This window comes from Equus quagga, chromosome 3 (genome assembly GCF_021613505.1).
Source record: "Equus quagga isolate Etosha38 chromosome 3, UCLA_HA_Equagga_1.0, whole genome shotgun sequence".
NCBI lineage: Eukaryota > Metazoa > Chordata > Mammalia > Perissodactyla > Equidae > Equus > Equus quagga.
Window position 1 is genome coordinate 90,984,586 of NC_060269.1, and position 17,991 is coordinate 91,002,576.

At 42.9% G+C, this 17,991-nt stretch overlaps 1 pseudogene; it reads right to left on the reverse strand.

Moving 5' to 3' along the window:
* Positions 1-7,508: 7,508 nt before the first annotated feature.
* Positions 7,509-8,743, reverse strand: LOC124236640 (glyceraldehyde-3-phosphate dehydrogenase-like; annotated as a pseudogene).
* Positions 8,744-17,991: the final 9,248 nt, after the last annotated feature.

The following is a 17,991-nucleotide window of genomic DNA, read 5'->3' on the forward strand; positions in this document are numbered from 1 at the left end:
TCACCCTGACTGGTCCTCATAAGCAGACCCTCCCCCGCCTTCGCCTCCCGCTCTCCCGCGGAGCGTCAGGCCACGGCTCCAGCCGAGCGGTGTCGCTGGAGTGGCCGTGCCCGGGGCCGGGGCGGGCGTGTGGCTGCGCCACGGCGCTCTGCCCGCCGGCCGCCCTTGCCCGCGCGCGCCGCCGGCCTGCGGCGCCGTTGGCCCTCCCGCCACCCCCTCGGCGGGGCCCTTCCCTTGACTATGGTGATAGTGACATTCAGCGGGAAAGGCTAGCGCAGACGGCGGCGCCCCGGCTCCCGGGCGCGGGAGGCTCGGTCGGCGGACGGGGCTGCGCGCACCTCGCACCCCGGGCTGCCGCGGCCGGTGGCAGGCGCGCTCGCCCCCCGGCCCGCCGCCCCCGGCCCCGGCGCCGCGGGGCAGCTCGAGCCGCAGCCCGCGTTGGCCCGCGAGCTGCGGGCAGGACCTCGCCGCTCGGGCTCGTGCGCGGGGGAAGGACGGATCCAGCGCTTCGGGAGGGCCCCTGCCTTATTGCTCGTATATGGCAAAGTTTCTCGCCGAGCTCCTGGGCTGCACGTTGCCGAGCAAGGGCGCCTCTCCCATGTTTGAGGTAGGTCGAGGGTGTGTCCCTGCGGCGGCGGCCGTCTGCGGTGGCGGGCGACCCCTGACCGGGCCCCGGGGTCCATAGGAGTTGACAGGCGTGCGGGCTCATTCGCCTGGTTTCCACCTGGATGTCTGGGGTGGGGCAGGGACAGGATGGCTAGGAGGAGACCGGAAGCCCCAGAGCCTGAATTCTTGCCTCCCTGGAGCTCAGTGAATCTTTTTTTTCCTTCCCTGGTTGACAGGGGAACACGTTTTCTGTCAATCTGGACGAGTTTTCCGAGTTGCTCTTTACCTAAAATGCCAGGAATGTCTGAAAATGAGCGGTCTCCTGCAGTCCTTTTTTACTGCTTACTTGATTTCTTCGTTTTTCTTTTTCATCTGAAAAAATAAACAGTAACATCTTGAGGTCAGAAGGTTTCTACCTTCCTGCCTCCTTCAACTGCTCCCTTCCTCCACCCTCCAAACTCCATTGAAGTTAACTCATTTCTTCTTCCGTGAGTGAACTACATGGGGATGCGAAGGGTTAAATGGGATTTGCCAAATCAGGTGAAGAAATCGCAGTTCTGACGGCAGGTACATCTAATTGCTCACACCTGCCTGAGGTGGCAATGATGCTTCTGTAAGCATTTCTGCAAGGAGTCTATGAGTCTATGAGAAGTCTGGCCTGCTTGTCTTCCTGGGGGAATGATGGCATCAGCTGTTCTATAGGAAACCTCCATGGCCGCTCAGCAGGGACAGCTTCACACTGTGCACAGTCCCACGCTACAGCTACTGTGGGAACAAAGTGTGTCCTTTGTCTCTGTCTACTTGCCCTCCCCCAACAACCTGACAGCTAGACCTGGACCAGAGGGCCATCACTCTGGCCGGGTTAACCAGCGCTGCAGTGTGGGCTTGAGGGCACTCCTCACTCTGTCCTAGGGCCTGACAAGTTTCCCCGCCAGCCTCGGGGCTACTCCAGGAGCCGCCTCAGCATCGCTGTCTGTAGTTTCCTGACTGGCCAGAGAGAGCAGAACTTGGTCTCTTCTCTCATGGATGCGGGAGCTTGTCTTCAGCAAGGCAACTCTTCACGATTCAAACTCTTAGTCTCTTCCCTGGTTGCTGTGAATCTCTTCTCACCTTGGGCACCTGTAGGTGTTCCTACCTTCCGAGGTCCTATGGGCATATTCCTTTGATTTTGGAGCTCAGATTGCCCAAGCCCATGATGTCTGCTGTGTGACAAATCAGTTTTTAAGCAGGGAGATCCCAGTAGCAGGCAATAAAGAGCAACTGGGAAAACACGAGTGGACTGGGAGAAACCAGACTGAAATGCCTGACACATGGTAGCCTGAAATCTAAAAAATAATGAAGAGCTGGAAAAGTAGAGTTTTGCAGGCCTGCAGCTAAAATTAGCTGTCTTGTTTGGCATGTAGCGTCTCTGTCCATTTGCTTGTCTGTGACGTAAATGTTAGGCAGCGTTTGGGGACCATTTGGCAGACCTGAGGTGCTCCTTTAAAACTGCTTTTCTCTTTGGCTTTCTCTTCACTTGTATTTGGATTTTTATTCTTAAACTACTGAAACCCATGCCAAGCGATTTTGATTGCATGTACTACCTTTTGGTTGTATGTTCCTGACTGTTTTATCCTCCAGTCGATAGATGCCCCACCTTGATTTCTTAGAATAATTGACTCTCAATCATTGCTGGTTGGAGAGGGCCTTGAAAACCATTCTGAGGCCTATTTAACAATTAAGAAAATGAATGGCAGTGTTATTTTTGAAGAGCTCCAGGAAAGGGAATTCCCTCAGTCCTTGGTGACTCCTTGTATCTTGCTGTGTGTTATTTTCTACCCCTCTAGAAGCAGGAGCTACTGTAGCATCTGCTCTCTCCTTATTTCTGCAAATGATTGATTCAGTGTTGGCTGAATCAACCAAAAACACTCCACTTAGGTATCACTTTTAATCGGTGTTGCTGGAGGAGTTAAGTGATCGCCCCTTTCCTGCCTGTGGGGGGAAATCTGTGCCAAAGAGATGAATAACTGAGTCAGAAATGTGCTTGGAGGATGCTATCTTCTAGGGCAACCACCCCTTCAGCACACTCTTACTCAAAAATGAAGAGTTGTTGAGCTCTCTGCGCCTGGGAGGAAGAGAAATGTGTGAGAGAGATATTCTTAAACCTTTATAAATATTCATTTCCTAAAAATGAAAGTGCCAGGACACGGGAAAATTCTAGGCAGCTTTGCCTTTCCAGCAAATGCTCTAATTCTGACTTTGCAGGTTACCTTTGGTTTGCGGAAGATCAAGAGAAGAGATGGATGTCTTCACAATGAATGGCCTTTGGATTTATTTTGGGTAGGAGGTGGCCAGGGATGTTGTTTCTTCCTAGACGGGCCAATTGGGTTTGCACAGAGGAGATTCTGCCTAAAAGAGCACTGAATCCCGACAGGACCTCTTGTGTGTTTGTAGTTGTCTGGGGAGGCTGGGTGATAAGTTATGGTGAACACAGGTATAAGAAGTCGCAGTGGTTGAAAAGCGGCTCCAGTGCGTGCCCTGCTGCGTCCTCTTCAGAGGCGAAGGACAGATGGCGTGCATTTGAAACACGGTGTCTTCATGATCATATTGTTAACCTTTCCTTTCCTTTTTCTTTGTAAAGTATTAAGTTTATAAACCAAGTCTTTGGGAAACAAATTTAAAATTTTAAGAAAAAAGCAAAGGGTAATAAGTTTATCCCAGCCATAGCAGTGCCCTGAGCACTGGGCTAGATTTTTGGAATAAATGTACGTGCCATACCAAGGCAGAGCTTCTGCAGAAAGAGTGGGTTTGCTGTGTATTCTGATGTCTAGAAAGGGTAGGTGGATTTAGACCTACAGGTCCTACTTACATGCGTCCTGTGTGCTTGGATGGATGAGTGTCTGGTCCTGGCATCCATTCCTTCCCCTTTAAGCTCTGAGCTATTATGAACCTGCTCCCCAACTCCAGCCTCAGTGTTGCTTTGCATTGTGCCTTCATGATAGGTAGTGATGGGGTCTGGTTCCAGGGCAGGAAGTGGCAGGAGAATTATATAGTCAGAGGCGATTGCTTTTTCTCCTTCCAGGCCCCTTTTCCCTCAGTCTACAAACCTGCATTTTTGATCCTCCCATCCTTAATCATCTAATCTGGTGGGTCACCTTTCAGGAGCCACATCTGTTGGGCAGAACACATTTGGCTCTTCAGAAAAGGGACGTCCAATTCCATGCCACTGGTCATGGATGCGATTTCTACAATTGTCACACCTCACGTATATTCTACTTATTTCCACCTTCTATTTTCTGTCTTTACCAGTATTGCTGCCTAACTGCGACTATAGCTTTATTTTAATTTACCCATAATATCTATCATTTATTGCCTACTCTGAGCCAGGCATTGCTCTAAGGGCATACTATACATAATCCCAGCTATCCTCCCAATAGCATCGCAATATAGGTGTTAATAGCCGTGTTTCACAGATGAGGACATTAAGGTTGAGAGAGTTTAAGTAATTCGCTTAAGGTCACTCATTGTATGTGCTGGAGTGAGGATCTCAAAGTTCACTTACCTCCCTCCACTATGGTTACTTGGTATTTAATGTTTTCTTTTGTTTTCTGTTTTCTACCTCAGGTTCATTCCTAGATATACCCTTTCTCTTTGGAAGTGGGAAAGGTAAACCCCCATTCTTTCATATTCTTTTATTCTTTCACCTTCACTGTGTTACCATTGGGATGGCATGAGTACCTTAGTCCCGGAAATGTTCAATCAAAGGCTGATTGAACTCAGAGGAATAGTTAAGGGGAAGGTTCAAATTCAATAGCCATGACCCTTTGCAGATAGCTCCCGTTTACACAGCATTTCCTGCATGTTGTCCTGTTTTATTCCCCAATAACATTATGAGGTAAGTTGTGTTGTCATCCCTGTTTTAGAAGCGAGAAAGCCAAGGCTTAGAGTCATTGCATGAATTTTCCAAGGTCACTCACCTACGTAGAGTCTGATCTGGGAGGTAAATCCTGGGCTCTGATTCCACAGTGCTTTGCCAGCTAGCTGCATTGACTTTCCTGATCTTTTCCTGGTCTCTGATCTCTGCTCATCCACTCTATCTTTTGGACTATTTCCCAAGTCATCTTTCTTAATAGCCCAACTCAATACAGTGCCCATTTGTATACCCCGGACTCTTTGGTGGTTCACCATTGCATGCTGACTCAGAAGGGCATGCAACTCCCCTCAGTAGTGTGGTCACTACCTAATTTTCTTGTCTGGTCTTTCCTTCCTTCTATTATATTCCTGGTATTCCAGCAACTTTAGTTTACTCGCATTTCGTGATCATGTCCTCTCACCTCCAAGCTGTTCCTCTGCCTGGAATATTCTTCTCCTAACAACACCTATTGATGTTTCCCCTTTCTTCAAGGTTCAGCTCAAATCTCACCTCCAGATCCACCTCGTTGGACAATGTCCAACTCTCTACCACAGGCCCGCTGAATGTTATTTGTGTTTGTTTCTATAGGAGATTTTCGATAACTTTCTCTGTGCTTCAGTTTTCTGTCCTGAGTGCAGGGTGGTGAGGGTTAAATGAGTTGATGCCTGGAAAGAACTTAGAATAGTACTCAATACGTGGTAATTGCTGAAGTCCTTGCCTGTGTGTCTCCGAACTATTTAGCCACAAGAACTAAGTATTTTTTCCTTCCACAGCACCTAGTGGAGTATTTTGCACTTAGTTTTGTATCAAATATCTGATGAGTCAAATTTATCTTCCAACCCTGAAGGTTCATGATTTACTTTACTCTTAAATTATTTGTTGTTTATCTGGAATTCAAATTTAACTAGCACCCTATATTTTTATTTGCTAAACCTGCAACCCTATCTTACTTTCCCCCTCCTCCCCTCAAAACCCAGCTCCCGGAGTTCAATCCTGGAACTCAACTGTGGAAGCCTTGTCCCCATCCTTCCCTCTTTATAGCCCCTACTGTGTCAGAGATCCTGTCCCCGGCCAAGGGAGCCACCTATAGGGAACTGCAGCTGGGCAACTGTCTGTTCCCACTGTATGGAAATTCTGGAGTGAGCAAGCTTTCCGCTGCAAGTGTCAGGGCCACAACCAAGAGAGGTGTATTACTGGCATGTTATTTATTCATTCTTCATGTGCTCACCAGTTCATTCAATCGTGCATTCATTTAACAAATGTTATTAAATGCTGACTTTGTGCTAGGCGCCCCATGGAAGCCTTGCTAAGAGACGTTCAAACTGTTTTGACCGTGACCTACAGTAAGAAATATATTTTACATTACAATCCTGAATGCACATAGCTATTTATACCGATAACCCTGAAATTAAGTTTCAAGAATAATACTTTTCCTTGTGACAGGGGATCTCCTCTGATCTTTGCAATTCTGTTCTTTCCTTTCCATACCATTTCTTCCATTCTATTAAGAATTAAACTGGGAAAGACCCACTGAATTGATTTCATGAGTTGTGGCTCGTAATTTGAAAAGTACTGCTCTATAGGATGTAAGATTCTATTTTCACGGAACAATGTGTATTAACTCATTATCCCAGGACTATACTTACACATTATTGCACTGTACATTAGGAGATCTTTGTGGTCTATCTGGGAAGCCAATCATCATGCATAACATTATTTTTTTGGAGAAAATATTTTTAGGGTTTCAAATAACTAATGCATCAACTTTTTTTTTGCTGAGGAAGATTTGCCCTGAGCTAACATCCACTGCCAGTCTTCCTCTTTTTGTATCTGAACTGCCACCACAGCATGGCCACTGACAGATGAGTGGTGTGGGTCTGTACCTGGAACCGAACCCGGGCCGCTGAAGTGGAGTGTGCAGAACTTAACTGCTAGGCCACCAGGCCTGACCCTCAAAAAACTTTTGATAAATATCCTGCCTCTAAATTGAGTCAAAGGTTTGGCATGTTATCTGAGCATATTTTATGACATGGTCTTTTATTTTGAACACGGTACTCGAATTTCAATTTATTTCTCTCTTTGCATCCACTAACAACAAACGTGCACCACTGTTTGGATTGACTCCCCAGGCTACATTTTATGAATCTTCCCAGTTTTATATTTTAATCGACCTCATCCCTTCTCTCTTGAAGGAAGTTATACTTTCAAGCAGTTTTTTCCCTCTAATTTGCCTGGTAAAGATCTCGATTTTATCCATTACAATGAGCCTTACACACTCTCATCCACTTGGCCATTCTGATGGCTTCAAGCATCTAAAGAATGATCCCTCTGGTCAGGCTGTTTTGAAAGCAAATAACTTGGATGAGTATGGCTGTAGCTTCAGTGATTGGATGTTGGTGGACGATCATAAGGGAGAAGTTTACTTTGAGAATAATAGCTCCTGTTGCCACAGCTGGGCTTTCTATGAGGGTCATTTGAATTTTAAGCTAATGGATACTGAGTTTGTCTTGTAAATTCACAACTCAGTTTGTTTGAGGGCCAATTGGATTGCTCTACCACATCTGAGCCATTGTATACACACAGGGCAACTCTACTTACCTTTTGTGTTAGCTGCTTTTAGACTCTGCATGTGGTCCTAAATGCACACATTTCATTTATAGGAATATTTGGTCCCATTGTGATTACATCTGTCTAATGGCTTCTTGCTGAGAAACCGTTACATGATTCTTTTCCTTTTTGTATTTTGATAAGGCAAGGCTGGTGTTTCATATCTGTCAAATGGCCAATGCTGGCTGCATGTCATAGGGAGCAGGGATAGGAGCTTAACTCTTTGATTTATTTCCTTTTGCTTAGCTCTTTTCAGTTTGTAATGGTGTTCTTGTGTATTGTGAATTTCTTTATTTTGCAAATCTTTGATAAAATACAATAGGTCCTGGGGTGACATTTATATTAGCAAGATTCTACCTACTTAGAGTTGCCTACTGAAGTGGCGTATAAATAAAATGACAACTTTTTTTTTTTTTGGCTGGGTACAGTGTACTTTATTGATGGTACATGACAAGGTAGGGCTCCCCAAGCCCCTCCCCTTCTTCAGGGGGTCTGAGATGGAAACTGTGGAGGTCAGGAGACTCTCAATATGTTAGGGGGTCAAGTTGGGGCAAGCATTCCCAGCAGCTGAGGGCCTTTCTCCTTCTTTTGCTGGGTGATTGGTGGTCCAGGGGGCTCTTACTCCTTGGAGGCCATGTGGGCCATAAGGTCCACCACCCTATTGCTGTAGCCAAATTCATTGTCATACCAGGAAATGAGCTTGACAAAGTGGTCGTTGAGGGCAATGCCAGCCCCAGCATCGAAGGTGGAAGAGTGGGTGTCACTGTTAAAATCGCAGGAGACAACCTGGTCCTCAGTGTAGCCCAGGATGCCCTTGAGGGGGCCCTCCGATGCCTGCTTCACCACCTTCTTGATCTCATCGTATTTGGCAGCTTTCTCCAGGCGGCAGGTCAGATCCACGACTGACACGTTAGGGGTGGGGACATGGAAGGCCATGCCAGTGAGCTTCCCATTCAGCTCAGGGATGACCTTGCCCACAGCCTTGGCAGCACCAGTAGAAGCAGGGATGATGTTCTGGGCAGCCCCTCGGCCATCGCGCCACAGCTTCCCAGAGGGGCCATCCACGGTCTTCTGGGTGGCAGTGATGGCATGCACTGTGGTCATGAGTCCCTCCACGATGCCAAAGTGGTCATGGATGACCTTGGCCAGGGGGGCCAAGCAATTGGTGGTGCAGGAGGCATTGCTGACAATCTTCAGGGAATTGTCATATTTCTCGTGGTTCACGCCCATCACAACCATTGGGGCATCAGCAGAAGGAGCAGAGATGATGACCCTTTTGGCTCCACCCTTCAAGTGAGCCCCAGCCTTCTCCAAGGTAGTGAAGACACCAGTGGACTCCACAACATATTCAGCACCAGCATCGCCTCATTTGATGTTGGCGGGATCTCGCTCCTGGAAGATGGTGATGGCCTTTCTGTTGATGACAAGCTTCCCGTGCTCGGCCTTGACTGTGCCATGGAACTTGCCATGGGTGGAATCATACTGAAACATGTAGACAATGTAGTTGAGTCAAGGAAGGGGTCATTGATGGCGACAATATCCACTTTGCCAGAGTTAAAAGCAGCCCTGGTGACCAGGTGCCCAATACGGCCAAATCCGTTTACTCCGACCTTCACCATCGCGTCGCGGGCACGCGGCTAGTAGTGCGGAAGGGAAGCGGCTGTCTGTCGAACGAGGAGGAGCAGAGAGCCTAAAATGACAACTTTTATTTATTTGAATTTTGTGATGAGTAAGGACTGTACTTTCCACCCTTGGAGAGATTTAAATGTATTCTAGGCCTATTTCTCCAAAAACCTATAGTATGTTAACATAGATTAATATATCTATGTCCCTTTCAAACCTCTACATTTTCAAACCAAAATGGAGGACTCGGCATCCTGCTTGCACCCACCTGATCCCTACTTCTTTCTAACTCCGTCAGCCAAAAGCACTACACGTCTTCTTTTTACCTAGGCTAGCATTTTGGTGCTGTCTTTGCTTTCTTTTTTCTTCGTGAACAATCTGTCAGTGACTTCTGCAGATGCTGTCTTGGACTTATGCCTTTCCTTTGATCCCTGCTAGTCTTCAGCCACTGATCTGACAAACATTTACTGAGTGTGTACTATGGACAAGGAGCAGCAGGGTCTGTAGGGGATTTCACAATAAGCTACTAATGGATTTGCTTTGCTAAAGTCTCGCCACTCTGCTTTTCCTGAATAGGCTGCTATACGCCACAATGCCTTCTCATCGGCGCTTTCCTACATGAGAGTCTACATGACTTTCTATTTCCAAAGGTTAAAGTCTCTAAATTCTGCCTAGGTTATTTCTAAGATATTCACTGAAGGGTCTTAGTCTGCCTTGCCAACTTGACTTCCAACTGCTGATTCTTGTCAGAGCTCCTCACACGTCAAATACAGATTCTTGCCCCTGCATCTGTGTTTATGCTACTTGTCTGTCCTGTAATGTGATTACCTATCCTCTTTGTGTTTGTTCTTCCTAACCAAATGCTACCTAATCTTCAGGGCCATAGTAAAGACCCAGCCCTTCATGAAACCTTCCCCAAGGACAGCCAAGAGCCTGGGAGGGCACAGCCTGCAGAATCAGATACTTGGCTTCCAATCCTGGCTCCTCTACTTCTTGTCTGTGTGACCTTAATAAATTACTTCTTTGTGTCTCACTTTTATTTTCTGTAAAATTGGAGTAATAAAAGTAGCTATCTCATTGAGTGGTTATGAGGATTAAATAAGGTAGTTCAAATGAAATGCTTAGCGTAGTGTCTGGCATGTAGTAATTGACAAATATAATAATAATAATGATGATTAATAATAATAATGATTGTTATATATTTTCACCTTGATCCCAGTCCTCTGAGTTCTCTCTTTTATTTGACTATCTTAGAACATAGCTTACACTTTTCTGACTTCTCCACAGTGCTAAGCACAAGGTAGGTGCTCAATCAATGCTTATTAATTTTGAAAACATGTCATATGCTGTTTTAGCAAAATCTGGGAACCAGTGTATTTCTGGATATATTTAATTGTACTTCATGGAAATGTGACAACCCCTGTCCTTTAGTGACTTGTCCCCTGATCTCTTGGATGTATATTGATGCTAATTTAGGCTACAGTTGTACAAGTGATGCTAATGTACTTTTATACACAACTGTGGTAGAAGCAGTACTTGAAAAATGTGTCAATTATAAATGCCATTAATTTAAATGAAATCCAACCATAGATTGCAATATAATTAAACAGAGTATTTTTTATTTTTCGATTGGTTTGCAAACATGAATCCTCAAAATAGGTCAAGTGAAGCAAATCCATGCCATAAGTCAAGATTTTATTCATCAGACTTTTGTGTTCCATGCTGTTGGTGGAAAATTCTGGCTGGAAGTCAGGTTAGATTATTTCAAAATTAACTTACTCCAAAGAACACTTACCCAGTGGGCTTCCTTATCGTATTTCTAATGGGAAAGAGGGAGTAATGGTGCCCTGCTTCCCTGGAAACTCTGTTGGATGCCCTGAAAGCATGGGAATTTACTTTCATGGAGATTATTTGAATTTGGCTGGAAGTCAAGTGAGGATGCCTACAGAGAGGCACGTGGGGCTGCAAACTACGGAGTGGCAGCATCATGAATTGCAGAGAACCTGCACCAGGAATCTTAAGATCTGAATTCTGAGCCTTGCTCATCTCCTTACTGGCTGAATGCTATTGGGGAAATCTCCTTACCTCTCTGAGTGTCCATTTTCATAGTTCTAACATAAAAGTGTCAATATTTGATTTGCTTTACTCACAGAAATGATGTGAGGCTCTAGTGTGGTAATAAATGTGAAAGTCCTTTATAAAGTATCAAGCATCATACAAATGTGAATTGCCATTACTGATACAATAATGAAGAGGACAGAGACAGAAGGTGTGTACTGGCATCCTAGGCATGCAGGAACCTGCTGGCAAATGGAATGCTAGGAATGGTATGAATGGTAAAGAATACAAATACCTCATTTGAAAGGTAGAGAAGGAAATATGAAGCTGTCATAATTTACAACTAGAGCTTTAACCCATCTGCAATAACGCCTGGAATCAATTTGTATCTAGAAATTTCCTTAGGCAATAAATGCTTTCTGAGAACTAAACTTGAACTAAGTTTCTGAATGAAATTCTGTCACCATGAGGGGAGGAATGTGCAGATATCATGACCGAAGGCAAATTGCAAGGTGGTAGTGCTGGGCCAGATTCAGAAAGAGGGTCTAAGAGTGTAGGATTGTAGATTTCAGAAACATATAGTGGCTGTTGTTTGAACTCTGTCCTTTCCCTCTGTCCCCTGAGCCTAGCTACCCTGTGCCAGAAAAAAGAGCTTGATGTATGATGACCCAAGCAGCCCTGCTTTGGGGCCATTTCAGAGAGCAGAACTCGGAGGAGGGAGCCTTTTCAATGTAAGGAGAGCACTGGTGGCCTGGGCTGAGCAGTAGTGGGTATTTTGCTGCAGGACAGTGTACACACCTGGGCAGCCTGGAGACAGCATGATCCAATGGTTCCCTGGACTGGTTTGAGAGCTAAAAAGACATAATTTCCCCCAGAGGACATCAAATGATATCAAAGGAAGATACTGATACTGTATCAAGGAAAGAAGGGATCCTTGGAAGAGACTTTTATGTTCTCAGGGTGGGGGTGGGTAGCAAAATTAGGGTGTGATTAGGTGACTCCATTTGTAACTACAATTGGGTACATAATATTGGTCCATCTAACTTTGTCGGTTTCCTTCTCTCCTATTCCATTGTTGAATAAGTGTAGGCCTTTTGTGAAATTTAATCCCCTAAGCCATTTTTTTGGCCCAACAAGCTTATTCTTGATGTTCATTTTAACCAAATTTCATATGTGTTAAAATGCGTTTTATGTCTCTTAAGAGAGAGTGGGGTGGAGTGGGAGAGGGGAGATGCATGTACGGAACCACACACAGGTAGAAAGACACACAGGCGCACAGTGATTTGCCCCTGGAATGGGCTTGATGATTAAACCACGTCATGATCAGTGGTTAAATGAATCCATAAGTCTCACTAACTTCATTTACTAACTTTCCGCCAAAACCTTAAACGTGCTTGTGTACGTGAGGCCAAGTACAGAGATTCTTCTCAGGGCTTAACAAATTGAACTTCCTTTGGTTTTGAGTTTCTCTTTTGCCTCCTCCCTCTCCTCCAGCTTAGGGATGTTCTTTCTAAGAATCTGTGACATAGCTGTGTGTGATTTTCATTTTTTCCATCTCACTCTGCAAATAGAAACTGATTTCATTTTTTCTCATGTATAAAGAAATAGTACATCTGATTTCACAGGCCAGAAAGAAATGATTGGAAAGCATCCAGCCAGGTCCTGGGGAAGCCCCTAAAATTATCTGCTACCTTATGGACTGTCCAGATTGTATGAATGGCTGGGGAAGATGGGGGCAGGGAAGAGGGATTTGGGAAATAAAATTTTCTCTTGCCCAGATGCTGTGAGTGAGTCAGATGGCTGGGTGAGTACCCTGGTGCCTACTGTGATTTTTTAGGAGTCCATTTGCTCAGTGCCAGGTTTGGATGTTCAAGCAGCTGGGCAGACCCTCTGGGGTTCCTAGTTAATGCAGCTCCCTCTCTCTGCACGTTGTGTGGACTTCCCGTATGTGTGAGTACTTTCTAGATAAACAGAGGGACTTCTCCTGGCTTACCTTGGCTTGCACTTTTGATTTGGAATTGCTGTGTGTTAGAGTGACTAAGAAATATGCCCTCACTTGATAGATGGTACATAGTAATAATAGTTAAGAATTTACCAAAACTCCTTACATACATAATTTTATTAGAAATGGAGAAACAGTAGATTATTTTACTCTATTTACAGATGGAAACTCTAAGGAACAGAGAATTAAGAAATATTAACTATTGGAAAATAGCTTGGGTGTAAAATTGTCCAACAGCTTTGCAGATATTAAAAATAATTTATCACCTTTTTCTACATATATCTTCCTCCTTAATAGAATTAAGAAGATAGCACTATAAAAATACTATCAGTTGAAATCATTAATATGAATTTCTTTGAAAATCATAAAAGTGGTACAAAAAAATGTAAAGTATCTTACCTCAAATACGGTTTGTAACAATACAAGGTATACCTAAATACCATAAAATATTATTATTATGTAAATGAAAAATTCCATCATTAGTAAAGGTCCTTCCCATTTCTGGCCTTGCACGTGAACATGGTAACAAATGGGAGCAGCTTTGATGATCTATTTCGGAAATCATTTCCACGTCCTTCTTTGTCCCACAAAATTAGCATAAATCCCACCTGCCATTTCTAGCCATCCCCATCTCTTCCTATGAGTTCTGTCATTGGATGAAGAGCTTCCAATAGAGAACAATTAGATTTTTCTCTCCAGACAAACCATTGCTAAGGTACAGCTTGTTGGGGGTGATTGCCCCGGATTTTATGTTATGGGGTCTCCTGTCCTGCTGGTGGATGAGTGAAATATCAGTAGAACAGAATAATCAACAAATTCCATGGTACAGTGCCGTGCAGATTTTGAAGCACTTTCACTGAAGCCTCTTCAACAGCTTTTGAAACATTATCATCCCCATTTGACAGATTTAGAAGCTGAGATTCAGAAGATAAAGCGAATGTCCCGTAACCACAGCCAGAAAGCGATGGAGCGAGGACTTCAGCTCCAGGTCTCCTGTTCCCAAGTTCCCCTGCTCTTTCTAGGGCAAGCTAGGTGTCAACTGTGATGCCCTTGCCCATGTAAGGAAGCTCCCAAGTCTCGTATATATTAATTATTTCCGTAATGACTCCACCATCACCAAGGCAAAGGCGTGGCACTTCCCGCTCCTTGTGTCTTTAGTGAGACTAAGGCTGCCCTTTAATAATTATCTTCTAGAATTTAAACTAAGTCTCTACTCTATCACTTGTAGCTTGTTATTTGTGTGACCATAGGCAAGTTACTTAACCTCTCTAAGATTCAGTGTCTTCATCTAGAAAATGAGGATTAAATGAGAAAATATATGTAGTGTTACGCTATACGTGGCACATAATTAACATCAGATGTTACCGTTCTTCTTCTTTTTTTATTTTCTACTTCCTAATTGGGCTTGATTTACATTTTAGGCTGCTTCTTTCTGTATTAACTTTTTGGAGCTGAGGTAGATATCAAGTGGACATGTGATGGGAGTGGGAAAGGCCCAAGAGAAGGCGCCTACCCTGTGCTTTGTCCCTGGTCCACACGAAAACTAAATTAGGTGCCATAGCACTAGCGATGATAAAAGATTGGTTTCATTATTTTTTTTCTGGGTAAATACACCAGTGGTTACTTTTCTTTCTGAAGTCTCTTGCCCGTCACATACTGTGCTACGCAGAATACTCATTGTACAAATATTTATTTAATCCAAATTATGTGTCCTTTTCATGTGTGTGGTCCTGTAAGGATCACAAAAGGAACAAGACATAGTCTGTCCCAAATTTACCTGAAGAGGCTTGATTTCTAAGCACAAAACCAGAGGACCATTCTGAGCTCAAGTCTGGTAGGAAAACCACTATGCCTATTCTAGGGAAAAGATTTCAGGGGCTAACTCTTTTCCCAGAATGCTTCCAAGTGCTGTGACAACCATTTAAAATATTTTCCAAGGAAGGAGTTGATTTCACAAGAAATTCTGTTTTACCAGATTGATGCTATAAATAGGCAGAATAAGTTATCGTTTGTGTCTTACCACTTTCCAAGACACAAGCAGTGATTAAAAATGGTAAAAGAAAAAAAATAGGATTGTGTTTGAGGTCACAGCAGATGTAAAATCTTTTTAAAACTATGCCTCCTTATTGGATTTTCTGATTTTGTTTTGTAGTGCCTTAGGCAAGTTACTTTCCTCATATGTAAAATACTCTAAATAAAAATATCTCACTGGGCTTTCATGCAGAATACATGAGATATGATGGGAAAGCACTTAGCATAGTGTCTGGCACATGGTAGCCAGTATCGAATTAGCAATATTTTTCTTTCTACATTGATGAATATGCTTTTTGTCTTTTCTAGACCAGAGATTTAAATTAAGTCCTCCTTTTGAAGCCCCTCCTCCTGTTATCCACTTTTATTCTGCTATCCCCTGGAGCGTTTCAATATTGTCTACAGCTCAGCATGGCTTTACATGCATTGCCCATCAAAGAGTTAACAAGGCTGTGCTCCAACCTTTCTGGTTTGCTGGAGCTACTTAATCGGAGAAATCATTGTGGCTCTTTTTGTGCAACTCATTGATGTCCAAAGCAACTAATTAGAGATAGGGAGTATAGAAAATCAATTTTTACTAACATTGACATTTCTTCCAATTTAAGCAATTGGTTTGCTTACATTCTTTGTGAAAACCTGTTGAGATCTAAAATTATCCCACATGACAAGATTAGAGGGTTCTAATAGGTTCTTGGTGTTAGGGTGTTAGAATAAAGATTATTTGAACATTAAATACATAGTCAGAATTTGGAAGGGATCCAGCACGTTACATGAACTCATTAGACAAGTAATTTGGACTCATAACACCCTTAAAGAAACTTCAAGCCTAATGGGTGTAGGGGGCAGTATAATTCTTTGAGAATCTCGCCTACTTAGAGGGAAGAGGATTATGTTGGATATTTCCCTTTGTATCTCCTGTACTTGACCTTTCTCCATTCTGTACACCAGGAAGCCAACCTGTATGAAATACATCTGCAGGATTCTCTTGGCCTCAGCTTTCAATTGGGGCTGGCCAGTGGGGAGCATTGGTCAGAAACTGGAGGGAGTAGAGATTGTGAGGGCACGATGTTTATTACCTCAACTCCCTATTTTCAAGGTCACCTTGAGCTGGCTGTATCCCTCTACCTAAGACTGAAGCTCCTGTAAAGTGGTCCTTTCCACCTAGCCCTTCTGTCTCCAGCTCTCTGCAACTCTTCCTTCTCTTGCTACTTTAGGGGGGATAATTGGACATGTTACCAGCCCCAAGAAATTGTACCAGGCCTTATAGTATTTCTTACGCCCTTCTTACATCGTTGTAAATGGTCAAAATTTTACTGAACTTTCTTTAAATTACCCAATTTGAATATGTTACCTGTTTCCTACTAGAACCCTGAATGATAGAGGAATGATAGCAACTTTCTTTCAAAAGATCAAAGTGACCGTCTGAATTACTGGTTTGTAAAAAATTCTGCCAATTCATAAAAATACTGTGTGCCTCATTACATATTCAGGTAAAAGTAGATGAATTCACAAGAATGATGAATAATGGTGTGGCTTGTGTGGGTTGTGATTTGTCGTTAAATCATGTCATTTGGGTTGAATGAGGATGTTATTAGAGCTTCAGTAGATTCCAGTGTCTTAATAGAGCAGAGCCTTTAGAGATGGAGTGGGATGCTGAATGCATTGCATCACAACTTCTTAACTTGCAGGTAAGGAATCTGAGTCACCAAGAAGTTAGATGAGTTGCTCAAGGTCAGACCATTAGTATGTGGCAAAGCTGGGTCTTGAACCATGTCTTGTGACTCTAAGGCCAGTGGTTCTTTTAGTGCTCCAAATTGTGGAAACCAGTTAAATCTAGATTCCATTAAGCAAAATACATGGATTTGATTTCAGTTGGTCAGCTTGCAATGAACTGGAATCGTGCTTGAGTGTGATGTTGTGGGTTTTGATTTGTTTTTAAAAAGGAAATTAAGTGCAAGTGAGGAATTTCAGTTTACAATAGTTCATCTGTCACGTCAGTTTAGCTAAATAGAACCATGTTATGAAGATGTTAACACTGTTTTAGAATTTGTTTATTCATAAGGGAATTTCTTGCTGTATAGTACTTTTAGTTTCAGAAAATATGATTTATACTTGTGCTGAGTGATGAATTATAAAAACACTCAGAAAACAATCCTAATCCCTGAATATATTTCATTATTGGAAGAGTTTTGGGGGAACTAGTCTCTCATCGCTATTTCATATCAGAAAAATATTTGATTTTCTATCATGTGTGTGGCGTGTGTAGCCTGAGAATTGCAATAGTTGGTACATGGAAGGTGTCAATGCTTCTGCCCTTAAGATAATAACAGCCTAATCCAAGGGATATGGGATAGAGATTATATACAAATTGAAAAACAAATGAGATAAAATTTTCTTCTTAAGTCAACTGTTAGGAGGACCTACAAGATAACCACACAATTAAGGTGTGATCCCCTGAAGTCAAGGGTGAAAACCTACATTTCTTTCATAGTCTATTCTACCTCTTTACAGGGAACATGATAATTACTTAGTAAATATTTGACAAATAAATAAATGAAATCACAATAGGTGTTCTTGCAGTATTTCAGGAATAAGAAAGGGAGTTTGGTCTAATCTGTTGTTTTATGTGGTTCTTCGTTGCTAGCCTAGATGGTTCACACATTGGGAGCATTACTTTGCTATATGTTGTGTATGAGTTTGGTGACAATTTTTTTAAATTTAGGCTTGCATATAGAAAAATTGCACTGTCAATTCAATATTATCTTTTTAATAAATTAAAAAGTGAAACTGTTTAGGTAAATAAATCAATAAAAGGATGATTTAAATCAATTTTACTATGAAACATCATCAATTTTCTTGTACAATAAAACCTTGAAAATTAATAAATATAAGTTGTTTAGTCGCTTCAGTTTTTGTGCTTTGATACTGATCCATAAAAACAATGACTCACACCAGCTGGATGTGTTAGTTTTCCTTGCGCTTTTTTGTAATGCACTAAGATGGTCTTTGCTCTAATTCTGCTTTCCTGGATAATGCTGCGTATTACTATATGACTTGGATATTTTAGAATTTTGAACTATGAATTTTGCGTCTGTGTAATGCAAATATATGCTATTCTCTTTAAAACATCATAAATGGGTTCTTGTTTTTTTTTTAATATCAAGATTGGCTT